Genomic DNA, 14407 nt, shown 5'->3' with positions numbered 1-14407 from the left:
AGTAAGGCCTTCGGTACCGTAAATCAAGTTATTCTATTAGACAATCTCACGGGATATTGAATCCTTTATTTAGTTGTTTGATTCTTATCTGAACAATCGCATTGCCGAAGTAGTGTTAAATGGTTATACTTCCAATTCCTTTAAGGTTTAGTCTGGTATCCCACAGGGTTCGCATCTAGGACCACAATTGTTTACAGTTTTTATAAACGATATTGGTGAATGCTTTCAAAACTCACAAATGTCTATTCGCAGATGACTTAAAAGCTACGGCTAGGATTAAGGATACTCCTCTATTTTGTTTCAAAATGACTTAGGTAGACTAGCAGAGTGGTCCAAAAAAAGTAACATGTAGCACGAATGACTTTAAATGTAACAAAATGTAAACATATTAAATTCACAAAAACTAATATAGAAAACCGACAATATATAATACAAACGGGTACTCAAAGAGGTAAAAAAATATGCGGGTTTTGGGTATAAATTTTGACCAAAAACTTAAATTCGATGAACATATCAAAGTCTTAGTCCTGGAGGCATAAAAAATACTAGGGTTTTTACTTCAAGCAATCAGCTACAAAAATTGTTAGGTACAATGCATTGGTGAGGAGTAATTTAGAATACAGTAGTTTGGTCTTCTAAATATAAGAACCACATCGATAAACTTGAGTCTGTCTATAAAAAAATCATTATATACTTAATCTTTAGTTGCAAGCTTAACACATAACTCACATCTTACGATGAACATGAATATTTCAAACTTACTCCGTTGTCGAAACGTAGACGTCTGTTTCACTTAAAATTACTAAGTGAAATCGTTACTGGGTCGATTATTAATTCAACCCTATAACAAAAGCTTACTTTTAATGTACCGACCAGATTACCTAGGTCAAATAATTTACACATTTGTAAAGTATTATAATTTATATATTTGTAAGTATTTGAACATAATGCTTATGATGAATATCAAAACAGTGTAATCTAAATGTTACGTTCATTGTGTCCCCAGTACGAACTTTGTACTGGGCAGCAAAAATATGTCTAAGTCACTCTCGTATATATTTTTATAGTTGTCATTTATAGTTTTTTTGTTTTTATTTCCTTTTTGTGCATGCTGTGTTCTTCTTTAGGTAATTGTGACACTTACAATATAATGTTATCTTTGTTATATTAAATTAATATAATCAGTGTATAAATAAAGTAATCAGGGATGTAAGGGGGCGCAAACTACACCTTAGTGCCCCAAGCCAACGTCATCTGCCCGTGGTGCATCCTGCCAAACAGCAAATGAGGCTCTGGCGACCGACTAATGGCGGTATAATCATCAACAAAATAGGCGTAGCTAAATACCACAGGCCGATGATGGGCAGCAGCGTCACCGGTGCGAGAAGCTACGTCCTGCGATCACCAATCCGCCTGCCCAGCGTAGCGGTTATGGGCAATATCTCCATATACAGCACTCACGCAAGCCACGGCCCCCAGTTCCCGGCAGGCCCGCTAATCCTCGTCATGGTGGCAACGATGCTACGGGAGGCCACCACAACCGACTGGCCCTGACGACGTATAACAGACGCACGCTACGGCTTGACTCGCATCTAGCGCAACTTGAGGTAGAACTTGGGAAAATTAGGTAGCACACATTAGAGCTATGTGAAGTCCGTAGGGAGGGAGAGGACATCGTAATCCTCGAATCGGGCCACCTAACGTACTTCCGAGAGGGAGACCAACAATCCCAAGGTGGCGTTGGGTTTCTGGTAAATAAGTCCCTAGCTGACAACGTTGTGGAAATCTCTAGTGTGTCGAACAGGGTTGCGTATCTCGTAATAAAGCTCACCGAGACAGTACACCTTCAAGGTGGTGCAAGCGTACGCACCGACTTCGACACACTCGGACGATGAAGTGGAAGAATTGTTCGATGACATATCGAGGTCCCTCCACTTCACCACGAAAACCCACTACAACGTTGTCATGGAGGACTTTAAAGCTAAAGTGGGAGTACAGAATTGCAGCGAATCGGTAGTATGACCCCATGGATTAGGAAGCAGGAATCATAGAGGACAAACGCTTGTCAACTTACTCGAACGGGATGGCCTCTTCTTGATGAATTCCTTCTTCAAGAAGCAGCCAAAATGGAAGTGAACGTGGCAAAGCCTCGACACTATGACAATAAATGAGATCGACTTCATAATGACGGACAAGAGGCATATATTCAGAGACGTCTCAGTGATTAATAGGTTCAATACCGGTAGTGATCACCGACTCCTCCGATGCTCTCTGAATATCAATGTTAAGGCCGAGCGCGCCCGTCTGATGAAGTCCACGCTCCGACCAAAGCTGCTCCAAACCATTGTGGGATCTGAAACATTCCAGTCAATCCTGGAGAACCGATTCGCTGCTGTGGAAACCACAACTGACGAAAACCAGAACCTCGAAAATGTATTTCGAATTCTCAGGGAAGAAGGCACGAGATGTTGTGCCATGCAGCTTAAGGGCAGGAAGTCCAACCTTTCGGAAGTGACTTTAGGGCTCATGAAGAAACGACGTGAAAACCCACCTGTCACTTCGTCAGAGAAACGGCAACTAAAACAAGAGATCAGCAGGCGCGTACGATACGACTTCCGGTGTTCCAATACTCATGCAATTAAAAGAGCTATTGAGCAGAATCGGGGTTCTAAGGTGTTCGTACAATCTCTTGGAAGGAGCCACCTGGCGAAGTTGACCACAGCAAGTGGAGAGGTCGTTTCTTCCAAGCCGGCAGTACTTTCGGAAGTAGAGGACTTCTACGGCCGATTATACGCATCGCATACATCTCGACCTGATCCCGAAAATGAGGATTCTAGAGCTACATGAACACGCCATTTCTCCGAAGACCTGCCTGAAGACAATATTGGCAAAATCGAGATTGCTCTTAAACAGCTTAAAAATGGTCGTTGCCAATTTGATTAGCGATACATCCAAGCGATGAGATGTCTCTATGAAGCTGCCACCATGTCCGTCCGAGTACAGAATCGGCAAACAAATCCCATACCATTGCATCGAAGAGTGAGACACGGGGACGTTATTTCCCCCAAATTGTTCACTAATGCAATGGAGCATTTGTTCAAGACGCTGAACTGGAAAGGATGCTGGGCGTTTCTCTGAGGGATCGCATCAAAAATGAGATGATCCGTCAAAGAACCAAAGTCATCGACATAGCCCACCGGATTAGTAAACTGAAGTGGCAGTGGGCTGGTCATATTTGTCGTAGAACCGACAACCGGTGGGGAAAACGTGTTCTAGAGTGGAGACCGCGTCTCGGCAAACGTAGTGTAGGACGTCCTCAGGCACGGTGGAGAGACGATATACGCAAGGCGGCAGGTAGGAGCTGGATGCGAGTAGCCGGAGAAAGACCACAGTGGCGAGCACTTGGAGAGGCCTATGTTCAGCAGTGGACAAAAACGGGCTGATGATGATCAGTGTACACATCGTTGAAGCACCAAATAAAATGAAATACAACGACAGGTTGACATGAAACCAGCCAATAATGTAGATATCACAGTGCACAGGCTTGCGTGCAAATATCATTGGAGTCTTTTTTTCCTTAACTGTCAGTCCAATGTCCAGTTCAGAATGCTACTATGAGACCAACGGCGCATGCAAGCATTAACGGGATGAAATGTGATAACCTCCGTTGTCTTGGCTCTGGGTTTTTGTAGTGCTTTAGCTACTTATATATGTTGGAATCAGAGTAATGTATGTGACGTTGTCCATTATTTATTTATTTATTATAGAAATCAGCGTTATGCAGAATATTTTAATAAAATAAAAGCTTAATCAAACACAATTTATAATTCTCAGTAATCATATTTTTCTAGTTGAATATTACACTTAGTCATATGGCAATATGCGTGGTAAGTGCTTTAAGGATATTATATATATTATTTTCTATATCATTACAGAGACTGCAAGTTGATGGTATCCGTTAGATTAAATTGTAGAATTATTACTAAAAACGTGACAATGCCTCCAATTACCTGAAATAAAAATGACAATTGCTCCTATTATGTCGCTTCCTATTATGTATGCTTAAATCTTTAAAACTACGCAATGGATTTCGATGCGCAGTTTTTAATAGATAGAGTGATTCAAGTGGAAGGTTTTTGTATATAATACACGGACACTCAAGAAGTTTCTAATGTGATGTGGTAAATAAACCAATTCTGTAGTATATTTAGTATCAGTATTGCACCGGTGAGAAGCCAGGACGGGTCGCTAGTACCCTATAACTGGCACTTACATCAAAGTACATTAATTAGGCTTCTCCAAAAATGTACTCTTATTCTCTGCCGTATACCGGCTCATACTGCCTTCAATCCGGAACACAATAATGTATATAATAATTATACATAACCTAGTGTAATTAGGGGCCTTCTGGCGATGTAAAAGTATAGATTCTGACCCCTTGGATTACCCACTCCCAACACAAGTAATAAGCTTAAAGGAAGGGGTAAATAAGAGTATTAGTAATTACTTAATAATTTGGGGCTTTGTTGGCAAACCTGATGAAAGAACAAAAAGGTTTGATCAACTGTGATACGATATTTTTCTAAATTCAATATTTTTTTAAATGAACTCTTTACCGCAATTACGAACTGTCTCCCGAGAACAAATAATCCGAGAGGAGAGAACGCGGGCGGGTTTTCAACGAAGTGATTGCTGTAGTGAGATAATTCGTCTCTAAATTCTTTCTCTGCTGGTGCACACATTAATTGACTCACGAGGATCCGGGCTGCTTCGAACTGTTTAGGAGAAATGGAAAACATGACAATGTATCCATCGAGTACTGTGTCATTATATTCTACGAGAGAGATAAATAACAAAATGTCGATATTATAGTAAAAAAATCTCAATAAAACTATTTTGATCACTCCATCCTTGCAGAGAGTAACATTCATATTGAATATCACAATTATTAATGAAGTAATCTTCAGGAGTAGATACCGTAATATACTGAAATTAATATTAATTTTATAAATCTGTCAACAGATACATATCAGCTTCTGTAGAAAATATTAGTGAAGATATAATAATAATTATAAGATTTTGTAAAACAGTGTGAAAGTTTTCAAATTAATTGATTATTATTTGAATTCAAATTTTTGCAGAAAACTCCGTGATAACTTTTTTACAAGAAATAATAAAAAAAGAGTAACAACCTGTAAATTTCCCACTGCTGGGCTAAAGTCCTCCTCTCCCATTAAGGAGATGGCTTATAACATATTCCAACACGCTCTTCCAATGCGGCTTGGTAGAATGCACATGTGGCAGAATTCCAATAAAATTAGACACATGCAGGTTTCCTCACGACGTTTTCCTTCACCACCGAGCACGAGATGAATTACAAACACAAATTAAGCACACATATATATAGTGATGCTTGCTTGGGTTTGAACCTGAAATCAGTGGTTAAGATGCACGCGTTCTAAGCACTGGGCCATCTCGGCTCGGTTAAGTAATAAGCCAATTTCTTATGACGAGGCATTGACCCTTCTTGTCCGTTCTTTCTGTTACCTAGTCGAGGAAAATAAAATTAAAGTAGAATGATAAATACTTCCTCTTGGGTCCTGTGACAGGGCTCCGCCATGAAAATTATTTGAACTACTTCATACAACGCCAAAACGATAAACAGCGCAAATTTAAAAGTTTTGTCGTACGACCACTCATCTGAAATCCATAATTTGCGTTAATGCTAATATAATTTTATATAGAAGAACAGATTCAATTTATTTAATATAGTCCCATACCTAAGGATATATATAATATTTTTATGATAATGTGATAAGAGTCCATACATGATATAATCAGACTAAGGAGTAAAGCTGCCACCAGTGCTCCTTCTCCCTCGTCAATACTTCTGACTACTTCACATATCGAAACATTTGCGCAACAGAGACGCTGTATTAAAATTACGGATTGTCTGTTGTGCAAATGTGCATTAGGCGCACTTGTCATTGTTTTTGTTTTCTTTGAACCTGTTCAAATTTAAATCATTAATTATGAGATAAGCATCCAAAAAGAGAAATCAGCCGCAAAAGCAAATACTAAAACAAGCAACAGTAACACCTGTTAAACGTTCGGTAAGCTAATTAATTTTAAAGTAAGTAAGCAGATTGGTAAATGGACTAATGGTTACCATCGCTTATAGGCATTCACGCCGTAGATTAACAATTGCTTACAAGCAAATGTATAACCAACCTTGGGGACCAAGATGTAAATGTCCCCTGCAGTGGCGTAGCTAGGTGCATATATAAAGAATTGGGCCCTCACCCCTTCTTTCCCGTGCCTCTTTAACTAATAATTATAGATATCAAATAAGAAATCTTGTACGCAGGGTCGTCATTTTCTAGCTTCAGAAGCTTAAGGTTTAGTTTAGAGGGCCCCCTGAACTCCGGGGCCCTGGTGCCCAGCACCACCTGGCCCTAAGATAACTACGCCACTGGTCCCTTATGTTGCTACTTACATACATGTTTGTTTCTCTTTCACGGCTAAACCAATGAAACATATTTGATAAAATTTAGCATGAAGCTTGAACTCCAAGGATGGACATATGATTTTAAAACGCGAATGAAGCTGAGAGCGAAGTCTAGCTAATATTTGGTGTAGTGGTTCTTTCCAATTATCCGAAGATATTGTGTTGCAATAAAGCCCCCACCGGAAACCCAGGCTTGAGCTCGAAGGTGGAAGGTAAGTATGGAGGAGGAGTAAGTTACGTCATCCGGAAAAGAACTAGAGCTACTGACGCAGCTATCATGATAAGCAGATACAAAGCGTGACTATTAGGTATATTTGTTCCATTTTGTACAAAAAGTATGAAAATAATACTATATTTTTACAATACAGAGTTTAGTTGAACTATATTTTAAAATTTACAGTCATATTTTACAAAGCAGAATTTTGAAACACTATTCGGTGAAGATTTAAACCTTCATAAATGAGAATAAACAATATTTATATAAATTAATTATTATCGAACACATAACTTACTGATTTGATTAATAGATATCTTTGCAGCCAAAGTGTCTTTTATAAAATAATATCCATTCCAGAAAGCTATAATTAAAAAAGTTGATATATGTGCACATATTATAATACCAGAGTTCTTTATTTTAAGATCTAAGGGGCTGCTTTCCAGTTCGTTATTTATCTGCAAGAAAAAATGTTTATATAATATGTTGATGTCACACGACTGCCCAAAAAATTGTGTAATATTTTGAAGGTTTATTCAGTTCGTTTTTTTGTCTAGTTTTTTTTTTGTTATATTTGTATCTCCAGACAGACTTTTATGTGTCTATCCTTAATTTGGATTTTTTATCTGTTTGTGTATCGTCATATTTTTATTAGCTGGCAGCATTACTATTTAATTTTTGAGTGATAACGGTTAACCATACGTTTATACAGGGTTATTAGTAATTCGACGTATTCCCGTTAGGAGGTGATAGGGGACTACTTTCAAATAATTTTAACCCCCCTATGCATACTCGTAATCCAAAAGTGAACCATTTTCGACTTATTACATTTTTTAGCTTATTTTAAAATTTGTCATAAATGCAACTTCAAAAAATTATTTTGAAAAAAATATCATCATAAAATCTATTTTTTTCTTCGATCGGGAATATGTCGAATTACCAATAACCCTGTATACATTTAAGTCGTGTTTATTTTATTGGAGTGATAACTTCGTATGGGAGGGAGACCATTTTTCCCTCTCTCTTAAGCATACGCCAGCGATGGCGACTCCTCTCTTACTCTAACGCTCAATAACTTTAGTTCTCTCTCTCACACATACTCTCCCATAGCGCCAGCCATTTTTCGGACATATTTTCGAACTTCTTTTGGGCGTCCCTCTTCTTCCCTGCGTCCGTCCCTGTTCTTACGGACTCGTATTTTTTATACATAAATATTCGTCTTTTTTGTATTGATTATTACAAATTTAAGTTTTACTTACTTTTTAAGTTAATACAACGTTTTAAGAGGTAGAAAAAAGACATAATATTACAAATAGCATCATAAACAACTCCGTCGAGCATAATTTACCTCTTCAAGTTTATTTGAATATGATAAAAATCGTTTCACTCTATTGGTGCCATCAAAAGCTGCTATGATGATTGAGGAAACTGATAAAATCTCAACTGATACGCAAAAGAATATAGATATTCCTCTCCGGATACGAGTCATAACTTCTATTTGAAATGTATAATCCATAAGGAATATACTAATCACCTGTGATAAAACTGAAACAAAAATATACAACATAAACCATGTTTAGACCGGGTAGACTTGGTGGTAAGGCTTTGTACAAGCTCGTCTGGTTAGGTACCACTCACTCATTATAATATGATGAGTGGTAAGGCTTTACTTTATTTTATTGCTTTCCAGTTTTAAGAGTAAGCGTTAATAAAGGCACAAGCGACATAACAACTTAGTTTTCAAGGATGGTGACGCATTGGGATTGCGAGGAATGATAAAATTGTTAACGGTGCGATGTCTATTGGCGATGATGACCATCAGGTGGTCCGTTTACTGGAATGTTTAATACGAAAAAGGGCAGCAGAATATTGTAAATTAAAACAAAAATATAAACATTTAAATTTCACTTTCTGGGCAAAACAACAATTTCAGCACATTATTAATTACTAAATACAAACAAAAAGGGGTCTAGGCGATTTCAAGGTCAACTAAATAGTATTTAGGAATTGCTAATTAAATATTGAATACCTCACGATATATTAAGAGAGACTTAAAGCAGTAAGCCGGTAGCCAGTAACTAGACTTCTTGGTGGTAGGGCTTTGTGCAAGCCCGCCTGGGTAGGTACCACCTACTCATCAGTTTGAAGGGTGAGTGAGCCATTGTAACTACAGGCACAAGGGACATAGCATCTTAGTTCCCAAGGTTGGTGGCGCATCGACGATGTAAGGAATAGTTAATATTTATTACAACGTCATTGTCTATGGGTGATGGTGACCACTTATCATCAGGTGGCCTATATGCTCGTCCGTCTACCTATTCCATAAAAAAACATCGCTTATATCACTGCTGTTATTGTAAACGCGATTCATGATGAGCGAAGTATTCACCTACTACGTGGAAAAAGAGAATAAATGAAAAAGAGAAAAATCAATCTTTAATCAAATGTATTCTGTAGTCAAGTAGGTCCACATTTGTCTGGCATATTTGATTCACATAACCTTTTATTGAATAAAGTGTGAAACTACCGCCGTTTCGGAATTTGAATCTACCGAAAAGCGTAATAACGGCCGAAATAAAATATGCTTATCACATTTGTTTCTATTATTGTTATTAATACCGTTAATGTAAGGATTCGTATATATTTTATTATTGCAAGCGAAATACTAGTGTGTGGGCGCAGGCGTGCTTCCATTGATTTGTCATGTGTCTATTTGAAAATACAGCGATTTCATCAAAGTGATCTGATTAACGGGCGATACTCAGGTAAACCCAAAGAATATCGTCAGAAGACGCCCGAATTTAGTCCGAATACATTTACCTTCAAATTAAAATAATTTGTCCATTTAAGGAATTGATCTTGATGCAATGAAATATTATATAATAGAAATATAAAACTATAATACCCACAAATTGATTAAGTATAAGAAAATGCATTTTTACAAATAACTTACTCAACACAGATACCAAAACATAGCCGAATATTGCACGCTTGTAAGATAAACAGGCGCTGTAGCCGGAGCGTCTCGAGTAGTCCCTCTGGACTTGGAGAGGTAAGACGCGGATACACTGGTTGTTAACTGGTGATAAGCGGAGCGGCACGAGCCCGAGCGCGCTTGAGATACGAAGCACCGTCGCCAGGGGGCCGCACACGTTGTGTATCTTGGTAAGATCCATATTTTACTATAACTATGCTCTAAGTAAGGTTGTATCTAAAACATATATAACATTTGTCATTATCTAGAAATAGGTCCCAAAGTCAAGGGACAAAGCCCTGTTTACACCATTAAAATTTATTGAGTTTTTTTCAGTACCAGCTTAAACCACGAAATTGGCAGTTTTCACTTATGTGCTTCGAAAATCGCGTAACATCGTTGGACATACATCGGTTTTCTATCCGATCTTGTCTTGTCTTGTGTAGGAAAACAAGTGAGTCTGTGCTTGCACCCACATTTAAACATTAAATACATCTTGCTCAAACATAATTTGAAACAACAAAGAAATCAAACAAATTGTTATACCCTTATTTTTATATGACGATATAAGATATTTAATAACTCTTTTTATTTCTACCATACGCATATAATAATAATACAAATGTTCATATATATTGAAAGATCTTTAGAGAACGAATCGTTGTACGTGAAACATACTTAATGCTGTACGTAATTGTGCACACAAGTAGCTTTATATTATTCGATCTATATAAATTAAGTTTGTCGCTAACTAATTATGATTAAAACACAACTCAGGTATATCTACATTAAATAATTCTCAGCGAATCATCGAGCATATGTAAATTATGTAAGACATCGTGTTATAAACTAGAATCACACTAAAAACGTAATAAAACTCAACCGATGTGGTCAACATTAACTGTATATTAACGTCAGTATGTTGAGATAAATACAGCTGATAATAACGTAACATTTGAATTCAATAAATCATTCTAATATATCAACGAATTTTTTTTTTTTTATGGAATAGGTGGCAAACGAGCAGGAGGCTCACCTGATGGAAAGTGACTACCACCGCCCATGGACATCTGCAACACCAGAAGGCTTGCAGGTGCGTTGCCGGCCTTTAAGAAAGGAGTAGGCTCTTTTCTCGAAGGTTCCCATGTCGTATCGGTTCGGAAAAACCGCCGGCGAAAGCTGGTTCCACAAAGTGGTTGTGCGAGGCAGAAAATGTCTAAGAAATCGCGCTGTTGTGGATTTTCGGACATCAAGATGGTGCGGGTGAAACTTGGAATTTTGACGAGATGTCCGAAGGTGAAATTCAGCAGCCGGGATTAATCCGAACAATTCCTCGGAACATTCCCCGTGAAAAATTCGGTAGAAGATGCAGAGTGATCCAACGTCTCTACGCAAAGCCAAAGGATCAAGGAGATCGGAAAGGGCTTGATCGTCGATAACTCGAGCCGCACTACGTTGAATGCGGTCAAATGGAAGGAGCTGGTACTGGGGAGCACCCGCCCAGAGGTGAGAGCAGTACTCCATGTGAGGCCGAATTTGCGCCTTGTAAAGTTTTAGGCGATGGGCCGACGTGAAATAATGTCTCGCCTTGCTGAGCACACCGAGCTTCTTTGAAGCCAATTTGGCTTTGCCTTCCAATTGACCGCGGAACTGAACGAGGCTCGAAATGTCGACGCCAAGTATTCCGATACTACCTGTAGCGGCTATCGGGATGTTCTCAAATCGTGGAGATACGACAAATGGTGTTTTTTTAGCGGCTAACGCGCAAACTTGCGTCTTTTTGGGGTTGAAATGGACTAAATTTAGCCGGCCCCAGTTCGAGACTTCGTTTAACGAAGACTCGATTTCAGACACAAGTTTGTTCCGGTTTCTTTCGACGTTTTCCCGAGAAATATTAGCGCGGCCGGTGTATTGGGTGTCAACGGTACTGTCGTCTGCATAGCAATGAATGTTCCCAATTTGCAACAAGTCATTGATATGCAGAAGAAACAAAGTGGGTGATAGAACGCAGCCTTGTGGAACTTTAAGTCGGAGCATGCACCGTCGACAACGACCTTGATGGTCCGATCTGCCAAAAAGCTGGTAATCCAATTGCATAATTTCCCGGGAAGCCCATAGGAAGGAAGCTTCGAAAGAAGCGCTTTGTGCCAGACGCGATCGAAGGCCTTCGCTATGTCCAAGCTGGCTGCTAATGTCTCCCCCTTGCTCTCAACTGCTTCAGCCCATCTATGAGTAAGGTAAACTAGAAGATCACCGGCCGACCGACCCCGACGGAAACCGTACTGGCGGTCGCTAATCAGCTGGTTCTCCTCTAGATACCGCAGAAGCTGGCAGTTTATAAGGGACTCCATTATCTTGGAGAGCAAGGAGGTGATGGCTATAGGCCTATAATTGGACGGATCTGAGCGGTTGCCTTTTTTAGGGATCGGATGCACCAAAGCAGTCTTCCAGGAGTTCGGGACGACGCCTAATGCGTAAGATTGCCGGAAAAGACGCGTTAAGACCGGTGCCAACTCGGGAGCACATGTCCGTAGCACGATTGGAGGGATGCCATCGGGTCGACTCGACTTGTGAATGTCCAAGGAAAGAAGTGCTTTCCGAACTGCACTTTGCCGAAATTTAACCTCCGGCATCGTCGTATCACACCGCGGGATTGATGGTGGTGACTTTCCTTGGTCATCCAGAGTCGAGTTCGTCGCGAAGAGAGACCCTAAAAGATCGGCCTTCTCCTTCGCGGTATGGGCCAATGACTCACCGTCCCTGTGCAAAGATGGAAAAGAAGGCTGACAGAAATTCCCTAGGACAGCCTTAGCGAGAGACCAGAACGCACGTGTTCCTGATGGGAAGCGCACCAGTCTCTCGCCAATTCTGCCAATGTACTTCGACTTCGCTTCAGCTATCACGTTTTTGAAGGACCTAGAGGCAGAGTTATATTCCTTTCTGAATGTGCTGGTGTTTGCATCATGAGACGCCGATGCGTTAGCCCAGTCTTGGTAGCGTTTCCATTTTCGGCTTGAAGCCGTCTTACAGAAGCGACCAAACCAGGGCTGGGACTTGCCACCAATGGACACCGCAGAATATGGAATGAAAAGTTCCATACCCTGAAGCACCACATCGGCGACAGAGTCAGCAACAACGCTCGGATCATCCATCGAGAAACAAACCCGCCCCCATGGGTAAGATGCAAAGAAGGACCGCATCCCATCCCAATCTGCTGACTTGTAGTGCCACACGCGACGAAAGCCCGCGAAACGAGGTCGTGAGTACCGTGTAACTGGCACTGTACTCCGGACGAGACAGTGGTCCGACGAGCCCAGAGGGGGATCGACGACAATCTTATAGCCGTCCGGATGCGAAGTCAGCAGAAGGTACAACAGGGAAGGTGTATGATCCTCCACGTCCGGTATTCGCGTTGGCGAGGTGACCAGTTGTGTCAAATCATAAGCCAAAGCGAAGTCGAGAACAGATCTACCCGCATGATCAGTGGTGCGTGATCTAAGCCACTCTGTATGATGGGCATTGAAATCGCCCAGAATAATGATCTCTGCGGATGGAGTCTGCTGCAGCACGGAATCTGTAGCCAATTGGACGTGCTCAACCAGTCGGTCGGTTTCGGCATTACCGCTATGGGACCTATAAAGGCACGCGTAGATTCGCGGATGGTCGTCGCATTGTACGCGCAACCAGATAATTGATAGGTCCTGCCCTTCAAGGCTGCCGAGGCGTCGAGAGCAGATATCATCTCTGACGTAAACGCACACCCCAGCTCGTGGTACAAAAGTATGCTCCAATTTGTACCCGGGGTAAGAGTGAAAAGATGTACCGGCAGGAGAAGATATCTGGGTCTCGGTAAGAAAGAGCAAGGCCGGCTTTGCCGTCTCAAGGTGAAAGTGAACGGCATTCAAGTTGGAGTTGAGTCCCCTTATGTTGCAGAAGTCCACAGCGAGTGTGGTAGGGGTTGCCTTATGATGCCTGCTCCGCTTGCCCCGAACAGTGGCGAGCGCAAAATTGCCCCCCCCCCCAGAATTCGGAGGGCAGTCTGTATGTATGTAAATTCGAAATGTAACAAAATCTATAGATAAGTAGGCAGAGACAAAACAGTTCAACCTCTTTATTACAAACTTTTTAAAGCATAGAATGTTTGTTTGTCAGTTCGTTTGATTGTTCATCCTACGTTGTTAATATCTCACGTGTTGGCTTACACTTTTATACTACGCATGAACTATTTCTACAGCCAAGATGAGCTCCCTATGAATGAACTAAGTGGTCAACAACATTGACAATATTTTTATACGATGTTGGCGGAAGCGACTATGCGGCGCAAACAATCGACACTAATTCCATTTATAAATTAAATGTAAGTATGTAGAAATAAAAATGCAATGGACCTTTTTAAAAATTGACAATATTAAATAACCATGAAAATAATTGTAACTAAACAGATTTAAAATTATAAATTTTAACAGAAAAACTATTGCGCATTGTAGTAATAGAACACGATCGTTTTATAATTATATCTTGTTGCATCTCGAGATAGGAGCTTTGTTTCACGCTTTTCACGGTCTTGAAAATGGCAATTGTGATTCTTAGAAAATATAACAACAACAGCCTATAAATTCCCACTGCTGGGCTAAAGGCCTCTTCTCCCTTTGAGGAAGGTTTGGAACATATTCCACCACGCTGTTCCAATGCGGGTTGGTGGAATACACAT

The 14407-nt window shown here is 40.3% G+C and overlaps 1 pseudogene; it reads left to right on the top strand.

The window, feature by feature from the left end:
• The first annotated feature begins 1306 nt into the window (after positions 1-1306).
• Positions 1307-14407, top strand: part of LOC124533055 — a 79316-nt pseudogene continuing 66215 nt past the window's right edge.

This window comes from Vanessa cardui, chromosome 10 (genome assembly GCF_905220365.1).
Source record: "Vanessa cardui chromosome 10, ilVanCard2.1, whole genome shotgun sequence".
NCBI classification, from domain to species: Eukaryota; Metazoa; Arthropoda; class Insecta; order Lepidoptera; family Nymphalidae; genus Vanessa; species Vanessa cardui.
The sequence above is the reverse complement of the archived record's forward strand: the minus strand, read 5'-3'. Positions and strand labels throughout refer to the sequence as shown.